At 41.2% G+C, this 14,851-nt stretch overlaps 1 long non-coding RNA gene across 5 annotated transcripts; it reads right to left on the bottom strand.

Moving 5' to 3' along the window:
* Positions 1-6,191: 6,191 nt before the first annotated feature.
* Positions 6,192-14,811, bottom strand: LOC138985915 (uncharacterized). Of its 5 annotated transcripts, none has more exons than XR_011462847.1 (6): positions 14,683-14,811; positions 13,703-13,809; positions 13,264-13,406; positions 12,893-13,117; positions 12,480-12,584; positions 6,194-6,568 (listed from the first exon to the last, which is right to left on the bottom strand). It is a non-coding gene; the product is annotated as an uncharacterized lncRNA (long non-coding RNA). The 5 variants fall into 5 exon arrangements; XR_011462848.1 differs by having other exon boundaries at positions 6,196-6,568; positions 13,264-13,384; positions 14,657-14,792; XR_011462844.1 differs by having other exon boundaries at positions 6,198-6,568; positions 13,264-13,384.
* Between the last annotated feature and the right edge of the window lie 40 nt (positions 14,812-14,851).

Below are 14,851 nucleotides of genomic sequence, written 5' to 3'. Positions count from 1 at the left end.
TTTAGGAAAACATTAAAAAAATAAGGGTGGCTAGGCCCTTCCCTTTGGTATTCATTTTTTCTAGTATATGAACTAAAGCATTGCTTGCCTTATCAGTAAACAAAGGATATTATAGTCGATGATGAACCCTGAGGGAACTCAAGATGGAGACAAAGGGGATGCCCATTGCCAAGCCCATTTAGCAATCAGCCTATGCAATAGGACTTGTTAATTCTCTTCCACAAAAGCACATACTAGGCTTCATTCATTTTCCTCTAAAAATATCTTGTATTTTAATTTCTATCCATTTATGTTCTATAAATGGATAGAAATTTATGTTCTAGAAACCTGATGCGAAGAACTGACTCATTGGAAAAGACCATGATGATGGGAAAGATTGAAGGTGGGAGAAGGGGACGACAGAGGATGAGATAGTTGGATGGCATCACCAACTCAATGGACATGAGTTTGAGCAAGCTTTGGGAGTTGGTGATGGACAGGGAAGCCTGACGTGCTGCAGTCCATGGGGTTGCAAAGAGTCATACACGACTGAGCAACTGAACTGAACTGAACTGATGTTCTATAAATACCAACCCCAGACTTGTGAAACCAGCACTTTTCTGGACCTTAGGGCTCCACCAAATGGACTAGCATCTTCATTATAATGTACAGTCTACCCAGAAAGTGTAAGGTGATCTGTAGTATTGAGACTGAAAGAACAGGGTGGGAGAGTCAAGCTGTTACTCACTTCACTCCTTTGCTACCACCAGGAACATAGAGGGAGAGAGGGTTTAGCTCCCAGGCTGTAGAGTGGTGAGCTGGGCTAAGTGATGGGCAGGATTCACCTGGCCAAGGCTAGAGGCAGATCCAAGGGGCTTCACCCTAAGAGCGGGATGAGCGGCCTCTAGGGGCCTCCTTCCTCTAAACCCAGTTCAAATCACAACCTCCAGAGCAGCCCAAACAGATGAGCAATCCAAGGAAGAAGAAGGGATTGCACTCCTTCCTGAGAGCTAGATCAAAATCCCTCTAATCCAGCAAACTGTACCTGGAAGGATCTTATTTGCAAAGGACAGAATCCAACTCCAATACCTGAAGAAGGAAGAATAGCATTTGAAGGCTATTCGGGAGCTCCCACTTCTGTGAGGACGCTGGAGGATCAGGCTTAGAGACAGTGTCGAAGGAGGCTGGGCAGCTGCCAGAACCACCAGCCAGTCCAACGAGGACACCACTGCTGCTGTCGCGGACATGAGACACGCCCCGCCCCTGCAGCCTGTCCACCACTGATGCTGGCACGAGGTAGTGGGCACTGCTGTGGGCATTACTGCCCCTGCCTTTGGGAACTTGACGTTGCTCCTCCAGCAGCCCACCCCCCCACCTGTCGGTGCTTTCTTCACCTGCTTCTTGAAGAGGTGCTGCGCTGTGCTTAGTCGCTCGGTTGTGTCCGACTCTTTGCCACCCCATCGACTGTAGCCTGCCAGGCTCCTCTGTCAGTCAGATTTTCCAGGCAAAGATACTGGAGTGGGTTGCCATGCCCTCCTCCAGAAGATCTTCCCAACCCAGGGATTGAACCCAGGTCTCCTGCATTGCAGACAGATTCTTTACCATCTGAGCCACCAGGGAAGCCCTGAAGAGATGCAGCCCTCCAAAAGACAAGCAGGCTAGGCCAGGCTGGGGAAGAGAAAGCAATTCCCCAAAGGACTGAATCTCAAAACATACACTCTGGTCCTGTGGCGGTGAAAGTAAACACCCCTGTGTGTGATATCGACATATGAGCATCCCAGCCCCTGGGAGATGCAGTGGGCAAGGGCCGGGAGGAGGGCTGCTGTCCACACTCTTGGAATGAGTTCCCCTATGGATGACTTTTCTAGGGAAAAAGGCTTGTTTTTTTAAAAACAAATATTTTCATAGATTAGGAAAGACATGATTTTGTTGTTGTTATGTAACTGCAGTATCCTCTTATGCTTTCTTTTTCAAAGGAAGATATATTTTTCGCTTGATTTAGAAGATAACTCTTTTTAAAAAATATTTTATTTGTTTGGCTGCACCGGGTCTCAGCTGCAGCACACTGGATCCTCGATCTTCGGTTTTGACATGCAGGATCTTTAGTTGAGGCTGACTGGACCAGTCAAGTCCCAGCTTTGAGAGACTGGGAAGAACGCTCTCTGAATCTCTTGGCAGCAACTCCATTAAGTGGGGGAGCACAGAACTGTCCTGAGTAACTCACGTAGCTGTTTTTCAGGATTCGATTGGCAAATATGTGTAAATATAGCAATAAGATTATTTCATTATTAATGAAAGTACTTGCAAAGTACATCAAAGGAACCAGCTTTTCTGTTGTGTTTGGATTTGTTTGCTAAAGATACATTCTATACGGAACAGGCTGAAACAGAAAATGAAGCCTCAGTGCCTGGACCTTTCTAATAGAAGCACCTACATAAGAATATAAGAAGTCAGTTAACACAAACTGAGCGAGTTCATTTACTATGGTAGGCAAATTCCAATTTCTTCAATCAGCATAATCTACGGAACAAAAAATTAATTCAGTGTTTTTATAACAGTGTGGTTATCTTATTCCGTGACTTATTCTGTGACTGAAAGTCACATTCCTGATGACTGAAAGACAGCTAAATTCTTAACAGTTAAATATCCTATGGATTCTTTTACAAATAGTTTTATTTACTTATTTTTGGCTGTGCTGGGTCTTCACTGTTGTGCAGGCTTTTCTCTAGTTGCGATGCATGGGCTTCTCACTGCAGAGGCTTCTGCTGCTGTGGAGCACGGCTCTACGGCTTCAGTAGTTGCGCCTCCCAGCTTCTAGAGCACAGGCTCAATAGTTGCGGTGCACGGGCTTAGCTGCTCCACAGCATGCTGGATATTCCCGAACCAGGGACTGAACCTGTGTCTCCTGCATTGGCAGGGGGATTCTTCACCACTAAGCCACCAGGAAAGCCTCCTATGGATTATCTTGAGAAGCCTGATTTTAATCAATCAGATTAGATCAGATCAGATCAGTCACGTCCGACTCTCTGCGACCCCATGAATCGCAGCATGCCAGGCCTCCCTGTCCATCACCAACTCTCGGAGTTCACTGAGACTCACGTCCATCGAGTCAGTGATGCCATCCAGCCATCTCATCCTCTGTCGTCCCCTTCTCCTCCTGCCCCCAATCCCTCCCAGCATCAGGGTCTTTTCCAATGAATCAACTCTACACATGAGGTGGCCAAAGTACTGGAGTTTCAGCTTTAGCATCATCCCTTCCAAAGAAATCCCAGGGCTGATCTCCTTCAGAATGGACTGGTTGGATCTCCTTGCAGTCCAAGGGACTCTCAAGAGTCTTCTCCAACACCACAGTTCAAAAGCATCAATTCTTCAGCGCTCAGCCTTCTTCACAGTTCAACTCTCACATCCATACATGACCACAGGAAAAACCATAGCCTTGACTAGATGAACCTTTGTTGGCAAAGAAATGTCTCTGCTTTTGAATATGCTATCTAGCTTGGTCATAACTTTCCTTCCAAGGAGTAAGCGTCTTTTAATTTCATGGCTGCAGTCACCATCTGTAGTGATTTTGGAGCCCCCCAAAATAAAGTCTGACACTGTTTCCACTGTTTCCCCATCTATTTCCCATGAAGTGGTGGGACCGGAAGCCATGATCTTCGTTTTCTGAATGTTGAGCTTTAAGCCAACTTTTTCACTCTCCACTTTCATTTTCATCAAGAGGCTTTTGAGTTCCTCTTCACTTTCTGCCATAAGGGTGGTGTCATCTGCATATCTGAGGTTACTGAGATTTCTCCCAGTAATCTTGGTTCCAACTTGTGCTTCATCCAGCCCAGCGTTTCTCATGATGTACACTGCATATAAGTTAAATAAGCAGGGTGACAGTATACAGCCTTGATGTACTCCTTTCCCTATTTGGAACCAGTCTGTTGTTCCATGTCCAGTTCTAACTGTCACTTCCTGACCTGCATACAGATTTCTCAAGAGGCAGGTCATGTGGTCTGGTATTCCCATCTGTTGAAGAATTTTGCAGTTTGTTATGGTACACACAGTCAAAGACTTTGGCGTACTCAATAAAGATGTTTTTCTGGAACTCTTTTGCTTTTTCAATGATCAAACAGATGTTGGCAATTTGTTCTCTGGTTCCTCTGCCTTTTCTAAATCCAGCTTGAACATCTGGAAGTTCACAGTTCACATACTGTTGAAGTCTGGCTTGGAGAATGTTGAACATTACTAGCATGTGAGATGAGTGCAATTGTGCAGTAGTTTGAGCATTCTTTGGCACTGCCTTTCTTTGGGATTGGAATGAAAACTGACCTTTTCCAGTCCTGTGGCCACTGCTGAGTTTTTCAGATTTGCTGGCATATTGAATGCAGCACTTTCACAACATCATCTTTTAGGATTTGAAATAGTTCAACTGGAATTCCATAACCTCCACTAGCTTTGTTCATAATGATGCTCCCTAAGGCCCACATGACTTTGCATTCCAGAATGTCTGGCTCTAGGTTGGTGATCATACCATCGTGATTATCTGGGTCGTGAAGATCTTTTCTGTATAGTTCTGTGTATTCTTGCTACCTCTTCTTAATATCTTCTGCTTCTATTAGATACCTACCATTTCTGTCCTTTATTGTGCCCATCTTTGCATGAAATGTTCCCCTGATATCTCTAATTTTCTTGAAGAGATCTTTAGACTTCCCATTCTATTGTTTTCCTCTATTTCTTTGTATTAATCACTGAGGAAGGCGTCCTTATTTCCCCTTGCTATTCTTTGGAAAGGAAAGGAAAGGAAAGTGAAGTTGCTCAGTTGTGCCCGACTCTTTGAGACCCCATGGACTGTAGCCTACCAGGCTCCTCTGTCCATGGGATTTTCCAGGCAATAGTACTGGAGTGGATTGCCATTTCCTTCTCCAGGGGAATCTTCCCAACCCAGGGATTGAACCCAGGTCTCCCTCATTGTAGACAGACGCTTTACCACCTGAGCCACCAGGGAAGAACTCTGCATCAAATGGGTATATCTTTCCCTTTATGGGTATATATTTCTCAGCTTTCCCACTGATGGATTGAAGTTTCATTTTCTCAGGTCTGTTAAATCACTTACCATTGATCTGTAAGTTTTTCAGCTTCCATAAATTTGTTGCTATTGTCTCCTCTCCTATTTTCCTAATCTGTGTGAGCTTAGGTCCTAAAACACTTATTTTTTTCTGTTCAAACGGGAGGAAAATTAAACACATATGTTCAACCCACTACTTTAACCTGCAAGTTCAAAAGAGTCTATTCATTCTGCAAGGTTCAATTCTTCAAGAGGCATTCTTCTGACTTATTTGCCTTTGGCAGAATTAATCTTGTCCTTCAAAGCATTCAATAATTTTTAGTACAATAATTAGATTCCCAAAAGAGTAGTGGTGAACCTTCTAAAAAATCAAACACTTATTTTGATATGTTGTTGTCGTTCAGTCGCTTAGTCATGTCTGACTCTTTGCAACCTCAGGGACTACAGTATGCCAGGCTTCCCTATCCTTCAATATATACCAGAGTTTATTCGAATTCATGTCCATTGAGTCAGTGATGCTACCTAACCATCTCATCCTCTGCTACCCTCTTCTCCTTTCGCCTTCAATCTTTCCCAGCATCACGGTCTTTTCCAATGAGTCGGCTCTTTGCATGAGGTGGCCAGAGTATTGGAGCTTCAGCTTCAGTATCAGTCCTTCCAATGAATATTCAGGGTTGACTTCCTTTAGGATTTACTGGTTTGATCTCCTTGCTGTGCAAGGGACTCTCAAGAGTCTTCTCCAGCACCACAATTATTTGGATATATTTTCTACCAACTACGTTTTTAATTCTTCTTCTTTTTTTGCTGTCTTTCCACATTAAAACTGAAAATCAGCACCTCCGCAGCACAGAAGCTTGTTTATACATCATAAATCTATTTTTGAATTTATCGCCCTCTAGTGGCATTTCAAGAAACTAACTTCATGTACAGCCTATGGGTTGTCTTTAAAGAGAAAATATCTGATATTATTGACATTAAATTCTCAAAGGAATGCATTGCTCTACTTAAAAAATTTTTCCTAATTGAATATGCATAGCTTTTATAATCAAAGAAAGCTACAATTTTCAAAATCATTCAATGAGTTTCTTTTATAATATAATTACATTAGGAAGCTGAACGAAAGTTCCAATACAAATTATATGTTTTAAAAATACAACCTATTTGTAATGTTTACTTTGCTTTCCTTATTTCTCAGTCTGACTGAGTTGAATTACAATAGCCTTCAAATGAATTATTTATAATTCAAACGGTAAGTAAATATCTGATGTTCTTTACAACAGAAAATGTTTTATATACCAAAACCCTGAACTGAGCTGTTTCTGCTCAAATTAAAAATCAACCTAAAATCTTTAATATGTAGGTTTAATCATGTTTATTTAAACATATACATATAAAATGTACAAGATAAACTTTCTTGGATGATATATTTAAGGAGAGGATCATAATTTGCACACACCTCCCTCATCACGGGGTCATCATGCTGGTCTGTGCTTGTCAACAAGGCTACACATGGGAATGCAGGAGGCAGAGCAGACGCCCCTGTTTGGGTTCAAAATGAGATAGGACATGATTTGTACAGTTCTCAGAAATGTTTTAAGCAATTGCATAACACCACACAAGAAGAGAAACTACCAGAAAAAAGCATTATTTAACTCACAAATCACATATGTGTATCTATATATATGCATTTATATATGGCACGCATACATATGTATCTAACCTGAATAAAATTATTTAAACTTTCAAATGTTTTACATAGCAAAGAAGTTCATGCCAAGCAAATATAAGAGAAATGTGTATTATCAGATGAAAACCACAGAAGATAAAGATGAGAGATACACCCCTATCCTTCCCCATCCCTCTGAAAGCAGAGGCAGTGCCGGGCCACAGGAGTTCAACATTCTGAGCTCAGAGTCTTTCTAGTTCCTGCTCAGCACAATTGGTCATTTCTGTGAACTAGTGACAGCCTGCATTTTCCATTTCTTCCTCCTCCTTTTTTCCCCCCAAATCAGCATTCTTATTCCAGTTATCCTGCTCTTACTACTTCATACTGGGTATGATCAGAGCAGATAACTTGTCATTTGGTTTATAAGTGGCTGGACCAAGAGGAGCCCCATCTGAGCCTCCCTTACAGAGCCTAGACACAGAGCTGGAGGCACCAGCTGAACAGGATTGGGGTGGTCTCCACTTGGGACGGGATGGATGAGTGTGCCTTCTGTGCAGACAGAGGGTGTGCATGGATATGTGTGTTTTACCATGACTGTGGCAGAGACTGTTAGTTGTCCAGATATTCGATCTCCCCTCTCTCTACAAGGGACTTTCAACTGTTCATAGGTAACTGTTCACAGAACCAAAAAGAACATTCTGCTCAGCCTCTTCTGCAATGAATGTGTGGTTATGTGACTAAGTACCAACTAAGTTCCAGATGGGATAGAAGCATGAATAATGTGTATGGCTTCTGGGTGTGACCTTAAAAGCACATTCTTCCTTCCAATTTTTTCCTCTTTCTGCTGGCTGGAAGGCACTCAGAGTGCTGAGCTGTCTGGAACACGGGGCTAAGGAAGGGATACTAGAATGGTGGGGGGACAAGATAGAAGGACCCCAGGCCCCAGACATCTTTGTGTTACAGGCCAAGCTTTAACCTCCCAGATAAACCTCTACGTCATCTAAGCCACTGCTCTTCAAGGTCTTTTCTTACACAGTCAAATCTTTATTGAAAAAAAAAAAAAAAAAGCCATGCCCAAGAAGGAAGCAGATCTCATTAAGTGTAAAATCTAACCAAATTTGGAGATTTGAGGGAAACATTCTGGAGAAAAGTTTAATCTCTGATCTAAAGAATGTGAGGGGGATTTCTCTGGTGGTCCAGTGGGCGGGACTCTATCCTCCTAATGCACGGGGCCAGCGTTCGATACCTGATCAGGGAACTAGATCCCACATGCCTCAACTAAAAAATATTCACAGGCTGTAACTAAAGATCCTGTGTGCCACAACTAAGACATGGTGCAGCCAAATAAATAAATAAATACATATATATATTGGTGATGGACAGGGAGGCCTGGCGTGCTGTGATTCATGGGGTCGCAAAGAGACGGACACGACTGAGAGACTGATCTGATCTGATCTGATATGTATGTATGTATGTATGTATATATATATATAAAGAATGAGAGAAACCAGGCTGGAAAAACTTTCAGATAAGAACAAGCATGGGGTGTCGAAGTACAGAAAGAAGTCTGGAAGGAGACAGAAGGTATTTCCTGCTAAACCTGCAGAGGTCAGCACAATCCACATCATTCTAACTTTGTAGCCTCTTGATTAAGGAAGGTGAAGAAGATTAAAAATCAAAAGTAAAACCAACTATGGGGTTTTTAGAACCATTTACTGAGAAAAGAAATGACAGTAGGTTTTAGGGGAAAGATGAGTTCACTTTTGGATATGTGGACTTGGAGGTGTTCGTGAGTAGGCAATTGGTCATGCGTCTCTGGTGCTGAGAATTAACATCCTGGATGAAAAATGTTTAGGACGAGTCATTGGCAAGCAGATGGTAAACAAAACTAGAGGAATGGATAGGAGCACCTATCAAAGTCTAAACTGAGAAAATAAGAGAAGATAAGAAAGTCTAAAATCCTGCCCTGAAAGAATTCCCGCATTCAATGATTGAATGTGAGTGGGGACTAACCAGGAAGACTGAGAAGGAATGGCCAGAGAGATAGGAGGGAAACCAGACAAGTTCGTTGTCCAGGAGACCAAAGAAAGAAACTGTTTCAGTAAATAAATTATGACCAACAATGCTGGCTGCTGTTTTTTCAGGGTCATGTAGGATGAGCTCTGATAGGAGCCCACAGGGCTATACCATATGCAGATAGTTGATGACCTCAATGGAGAAGGAAAGGCCTTGGGCTGTGGGGATGGAATCCAAATTAGGGTTAGCCTACATCCGGAGCAGATGGTGTAGGAAAAGAGACAGTACTTTCTAGAAGTTTAGCTCCAAAGGGCAAGAGAGAGAGAGAGCACGCACGAGTGAGCAAGCAGCAACTGCAGGGGTACTGAGGTTGAAGATGTTTGGTTTGCTTTGGCTTTTTAAGTTGGAAACTTTTTAGTTGAGTTCATTTAAATACGGGCTTTCCAGGCAGCTCAGCTGGTAAAACTCTGCCTACAATGCAAGAGACCCTGGTTCGATTCCTGGGTTGGGAAGATCCTCTGGAGAAGGGATAAGCTACCCACTCCAGTATTCTTGGGCTTCCCCAGTGGCTCAGACGGTAAAGAATCCACCTGCAATCCGGGAGGCCTGGGTTTGATTCCTGGGTTGGAAAGATGCCCTCAAGGAGGGCATGGTAACCCACTCCTGTATTCTTGCCTGGAAAAACTGCACAGAGGATCCTGGTGGGCAACAGTCCACGACTAAGCACAGCACATTTAAATACAAAAGGGAAAGGTCCCTGTGCAAGGAAAAGATTGAAAGTACAGAAGACAGAATGGAGAGCACAAAATTCAAGGTTCCTGAAAAGGTGAGAAGTGTAGAATTCAGAGCATATGGTGACCGTCAGCAGAAAATGAAAGAGGGAAGGAAGCATGGGGAGATGGAGCAGGGCTGGGACTAGAGTAAAGCAATAAGGCACTCAACTTGGGCACAAAATTTAGGGAAGCACCAAAAAGAAGTCCTCAGTAATTAAGATAAACACTATTTTAGTGCAATCTCTATATAGATCAAAATTAATGCAAAGAATGTATGATGAATAAAATATCAAAATCTTAAATATCCAGTCTGTGGGTAATTTGTTATGACAGCCCTAGTAAACTAATATAACACATATCTCAATATTGCAGAAAGAATAATGTCGCTTCATAACTGATTAACCCCTTTCTCCCAAGAACTCTGGAAAAATTCTAGAATTAAGAAAACACAAGGAGTTGAGAAATGAATATTAAAAACAACAACAGAACAAGAAACTCCTTGGGAGCCTGAAGGCAGTTTTGAAACGGTATGGGAGGTAGACATGTTTATCTGCAGGGGACAGGGCTCTGCCAGGGGGTGGTGGGCAACCAGAAGCAGCCTTGAGAAGGCCTGAAGGAAAGCAGAAAGGAACAGCAACATCCCCAGTCTGCCCAGGATGTATCAGAATAGAAGCATCAGCACACTTGGCTGGGGAGACAGGTTGATGAAAACAACAGGCTGACCAGCTAACTTCTGACACTAATTTCTTTTTCCCCTCCCCCTCCAAACCCCAGGGCTGATGGATAATGGACTGGGGAGTGGGTCTCTCAAAGCTACTTCTTCCTTAGAGATTAATGGTATAACTCTGAACAGAGTTGTCTTTATTGAATGGAGTGACAACAAACGAGGGTGATTAAAACAAATTCCGTGGTGATGCGGGCTCCCTGGATTCCTTCTTAAATTCGTCTGGAGGGTCACACACATGCCTCCTCCCGCCTTTACATTACCAGACATTCCTATGGGCCCAAGAGCTCACATGAGCTCAAAATAACCCGGCACTTGTGGAGGAGCAAAGAGACCATAAAATGCAGACAAGTTGAATCACACATACCAAATGAATCAGAATCATTAGAACAGATGAGCCAAGAATGTCAAAGATGCTTCAGAAGATAAACGAAGATATTAGCAATCTGAACTAAGAAATCATGAAAAAGTGGAAATATGAGGCTTCCTTGTTAAACACTCACCATTTTCTAAAAATCCACAAACTACTGAAATAATTTTCTTTGATACCTGTGGGCTTGTTCAAGTTGCTGGTTAACCACTATACCACAAATATGTACACACCGATCCCTGTTTCCAGACTGTGGCCTTTTTCTGTTCTCTTTTGTGTTTTAAATCCTGTTTTTGCCTTTGTTTCTTAACAATAGTGTAATGACTGCCTTCCTCATGTGACTAAATGGCTGAAGCAAATTAACTAAAGGTCCCTGGGTTATCCTTTGACTAAATAAAATAATTAGAGGGGAAATGCAACAAATAGGTAAAATGGCACAGAGGATACAGCTAAAAAGTAAGTTAGAAACTGTAAAATCAGATTGAGGAACTTTCCCAGGCAGCTACAGGAAAAAATAAAGATATGGAAAACATAAAAGGAATGATATGTGATATGGAGGGTATTCAAGGTAGAAGCATAATGCCAGTATCTAGATTTTATGGATTCAAAATGGGGGGGGGTTGGAAAAGATATATTTAAAGAGATAAAGAAGGTAAATTTTCCTAAATGAAAGAAAAATGAAGGATCCCAGATTGAAAGAAATAAAATTCAAACAGATTTTTAAAAGAGATCCCTAACTAGATCCATTATTAGTGAAATTTAAGAATATCATCAACAAAAATAAATGATGTAGAATTCTCAGGAAAAGGGAACAGATACCTAAAAAGATCAGGAATCACATTGGTATCAGACTTTTGAAACAATACTAGATTCAAGAAAAAAATAAAGTAATATTTTAAAGTAATAAAGGAAAAGACCTTGGAACCTGCAGAAATTGTTACATTAAATAGAGAGATTCTATATGCGATTCCCATGAGTTCAGCATCAGTATCATTACTATTAACAAATTACCAAGACTTCTGGAAAATGCAGTAAGAAAAGAAAAAGATAAAGGTGTATAAAAGTAGGAAAAATAAAGCTAAAACATTTATAAAAATACGACCAGCCATCTTAGGAAAAAATCAACAGAATAAAAAAATATTAAAATTCATAAGGGAGTTTAGGCATTATAAAAATCAATAGTATTTTTTCTTACCACAAATAACCAACCTAAATAAGTATAATGTAAGATAATATACCATTCATAACAATAACAAAAGCCATAATGTGGCTAGGAAATTAACCAAGAACAGACAAGACTTCTATGGAGAAAACTATAAAAATTTTAAAGCATACAACATGGTCTGAATAAACAGTCATATGTTTCAACAGAAAGATTTATTATGTCAGTTCTCTTCAGGTTAATCTAGTGAATTCAATTTTAATGAGAAGCTTTATTGGATTTTAAGTACCAATGAATTTATCCTCAAATGTACGTGAAAGACCAAAAACATAAAAGAGTCAAGCTAGTCTTGAAAAAGAGGGAGAATTTGTTTTATCAGATATTAATACATATTGCAGAGTCAAGCAATAAAAATAGTGTGGGAAGGATGTAAGAACAGACACCACGGACTAACAGGACAGAGCTCAGATACAAACCCAAACATATAGAACTAAACATATATTGGCACCAGGCAGCCATGGGTAAACCACTCAGAAACAAATGGCATTCTACTCTGCCAAAGATCACATATTTAGTTCAGTCTAGAACAATTTACAAAACCTGCTATTCAACATACAGATCTATCATAGACAGTGGTTTCATCCCGGGACTTTAACGCTAAATGAAAGCAGGTATGTTTTTCACTGGGGTTAGTAAGAGAATAACTGATTCTAAAACCCCTTTTAGGCTTGGGCCATACCTGAAACATTTAGGGAGGCTCTCCTCCTTGAGGCTGTCCAACTTGGGGAAGTCATTTTCTTAGGTGGAAGGCACTGGAATCATTGGGACTTTTCCCTAGGTGTACCTGGAGAGTAACAGCAAAATCACCATTTACAAAACATGGGTCTCCTGCATGCTGATACCATACAGTGAAAGGAAAGCGTGAGATATGGTGGTATTTCTTGAACATTCCAGGCACTTTGTCAGCTCTGGGCCTTTTCATTTGTTGTTTGCACTGCCTGCAATTCTCTTCCCTCAGAGAGCCTCAAAGTTGGCTCCTTCCCTCCTTCAGGCCTTTGCCCAAGTAGCACATCATCAAAGAGACCTCCCATAACCATTCTATTTACAACTGCAAGACCCTTTCCCACAGAATCATCCCCACCTTCCTCTTACCTGCTTAATTTTCCTCCATATGTAAATGTTTTGCTTATTTCTTTTGTTTGTTGTCTTTATTCCACTTCCTGAACATAAACTCATGCAGAATTTTTGTCATTTTGTTCAGTGCTCATTCCTGGCAGGTAGAAGGTGCTCCATACATCTTTGTTGAATGAATGAATGATTATTGTATCTTAGCGTTCCCATAGATACTGGCAACAGTACTAAGGTATAGCTCATCATCTGAAGTGTAGATAAATGATCAATTGATTTGTTGATTGATAAATTTATTGATAAATACCAATCAATCCTTGATAGTGAATCTTAACAACTGAGATACAATAATCAAATCAAAAAGTTCAAGCAGACAATTTGTAGTTAGCACTTACTAATGTTCACATAATATGAATCCTGGTAAGTGTTTACTGGATCATTTTTTCTTGGAGAGAGATACAATCAGCAATTCTTATTAATTTTCTATAGTTGCATGTCAAGACTCACAATCATTATCTGAAAAGAAAACAAATAAACCCTAGGAAAAAGAAATGATCAGAGTTGTGCTTTAGAAATCTTTGTGATTCTTAAGTCTATAAACCTTTGTTTATAAACACAAAGGTGAGTCTGCAGTTACAAGAGAAAAAATACAGTCCACTTAGAAAGAAGCAGGTGATTCCAAAAGTAAAAAATCAGTGGTAGATTTCCAATTGTGTCCCTTTTGCCGTTAGGGAATTATATGTCCTCACCCACTGCCATGTGCCTAGAAGTGATCCTATACTCATTAATTATTTTTATAATAATGCAGAATAACAAACCACCCCATTGGCTTACAATAAGCATTTAATTCTTTTCCCATAGTCTGCAGGTCAGCTGGGATGGTGCTGCTTCAGGATGTGGCCTTCCTGGACTTGTTTGTCTGAAAAAGTCTTTGTTTCATCCTGTGGAGTATAGAATTCCAAGCTGACATATTTGTTTTGCATTTTTAAGTTGTCATTTCATTTTCTTCTGGCTTGCACAGTTTCTAATGAGAAGTCTATGAAAACTTACTATTATTTCTCTGTGCATAATGTGCCTTTTTTCACCAGCTACTTTTAAGATTTTCTCTTTAAGCTTTTGAAGGGTCTAAATAGCTTTTCCTTTAGACCCCAGAGTCTAGGGCTAGTCACTACTAAGGCATGACACTTCGGGGGTCTCTATTGCATATTCCATTCAACGACTGTATTCAACAGTCTCCCCACTCTAGCTCCAGGGAACTCAAATGATTCCTTGTCCTGTGAGTTCTGAAAATTGTTTGGCTTACTGCTTCCCCATGATCTTTCCTGGCCTTGTGGAATAGTCACAGAACATATTCACTGATTTTTATTCAGTTAAAGATGCAGATTTCTGAAGCTTTTTCTCCATGAACTCGGCCTTATAAATTCCAACCAATTTGGTCTCCCCAAAATCCAATCCCCGTCTACTTCATTTGGTAAGACCTGTCTTCTCAGGGAGACCCTAGGCTCTGCTTAAGTTCCCCTTGTACTTGCAAACTGGAAACTGCCTCTGGACAGAGAGCCAGGGTCAACCCGGCTCATCCCTGGCTCATCTCATTTGTTTCTCTTCTTTCATGTAAAAGGACTGGAACTGCCTGCCGTCCGATGTCTGAAAACAGTTATTTTCACATACTTTGTTCAGTTTCTTAATAGTTCCAGACCTATTTCTTCTTGTCCAGTAGTGGGCGTCTTAAATGCCTTACGGAAAACGCAGATTGCTTTATAAATGTTATTCTCTGTGGTTAAAATTCACCTCTCTCAAGGGCAATCCTCGCTTACTTCTCAGGAGATGGTGATGGATCATTTCCTTTGGTGGTCTCCTCCAGGCACCAGAGTCCGGAACCTGGCGTAGCCTCCACTCCGCGCCGGCAGCGTTCTGTTTCTCTCGCGCGCGCGCGCCTCCCTCCCGCTTGGCTCCTCCCATCTTTCTTTTTGCCCCTCCCTCCTC

Source organism: Bos mutus, chromosome 27 (genome assembly GCF_027580195.1).
Source record: "Bos mutus isolate GX-2022 chromosome 27, NWIPB_WYAK_1.1, whole genome shotgun sequence".
Classification (NCBI taxonomy): domain Eukaryota; kingdom Metazoa; phylum Chordata; class Mammalia; order Artiodactyla; family Bovidae; genus Bos; species Bos mutus.
The sequence above is the reverse complement of the archived record's forward strand: the minus strand, read 5'-3'. Positions and strand labels throughout refer to the sequence as shown.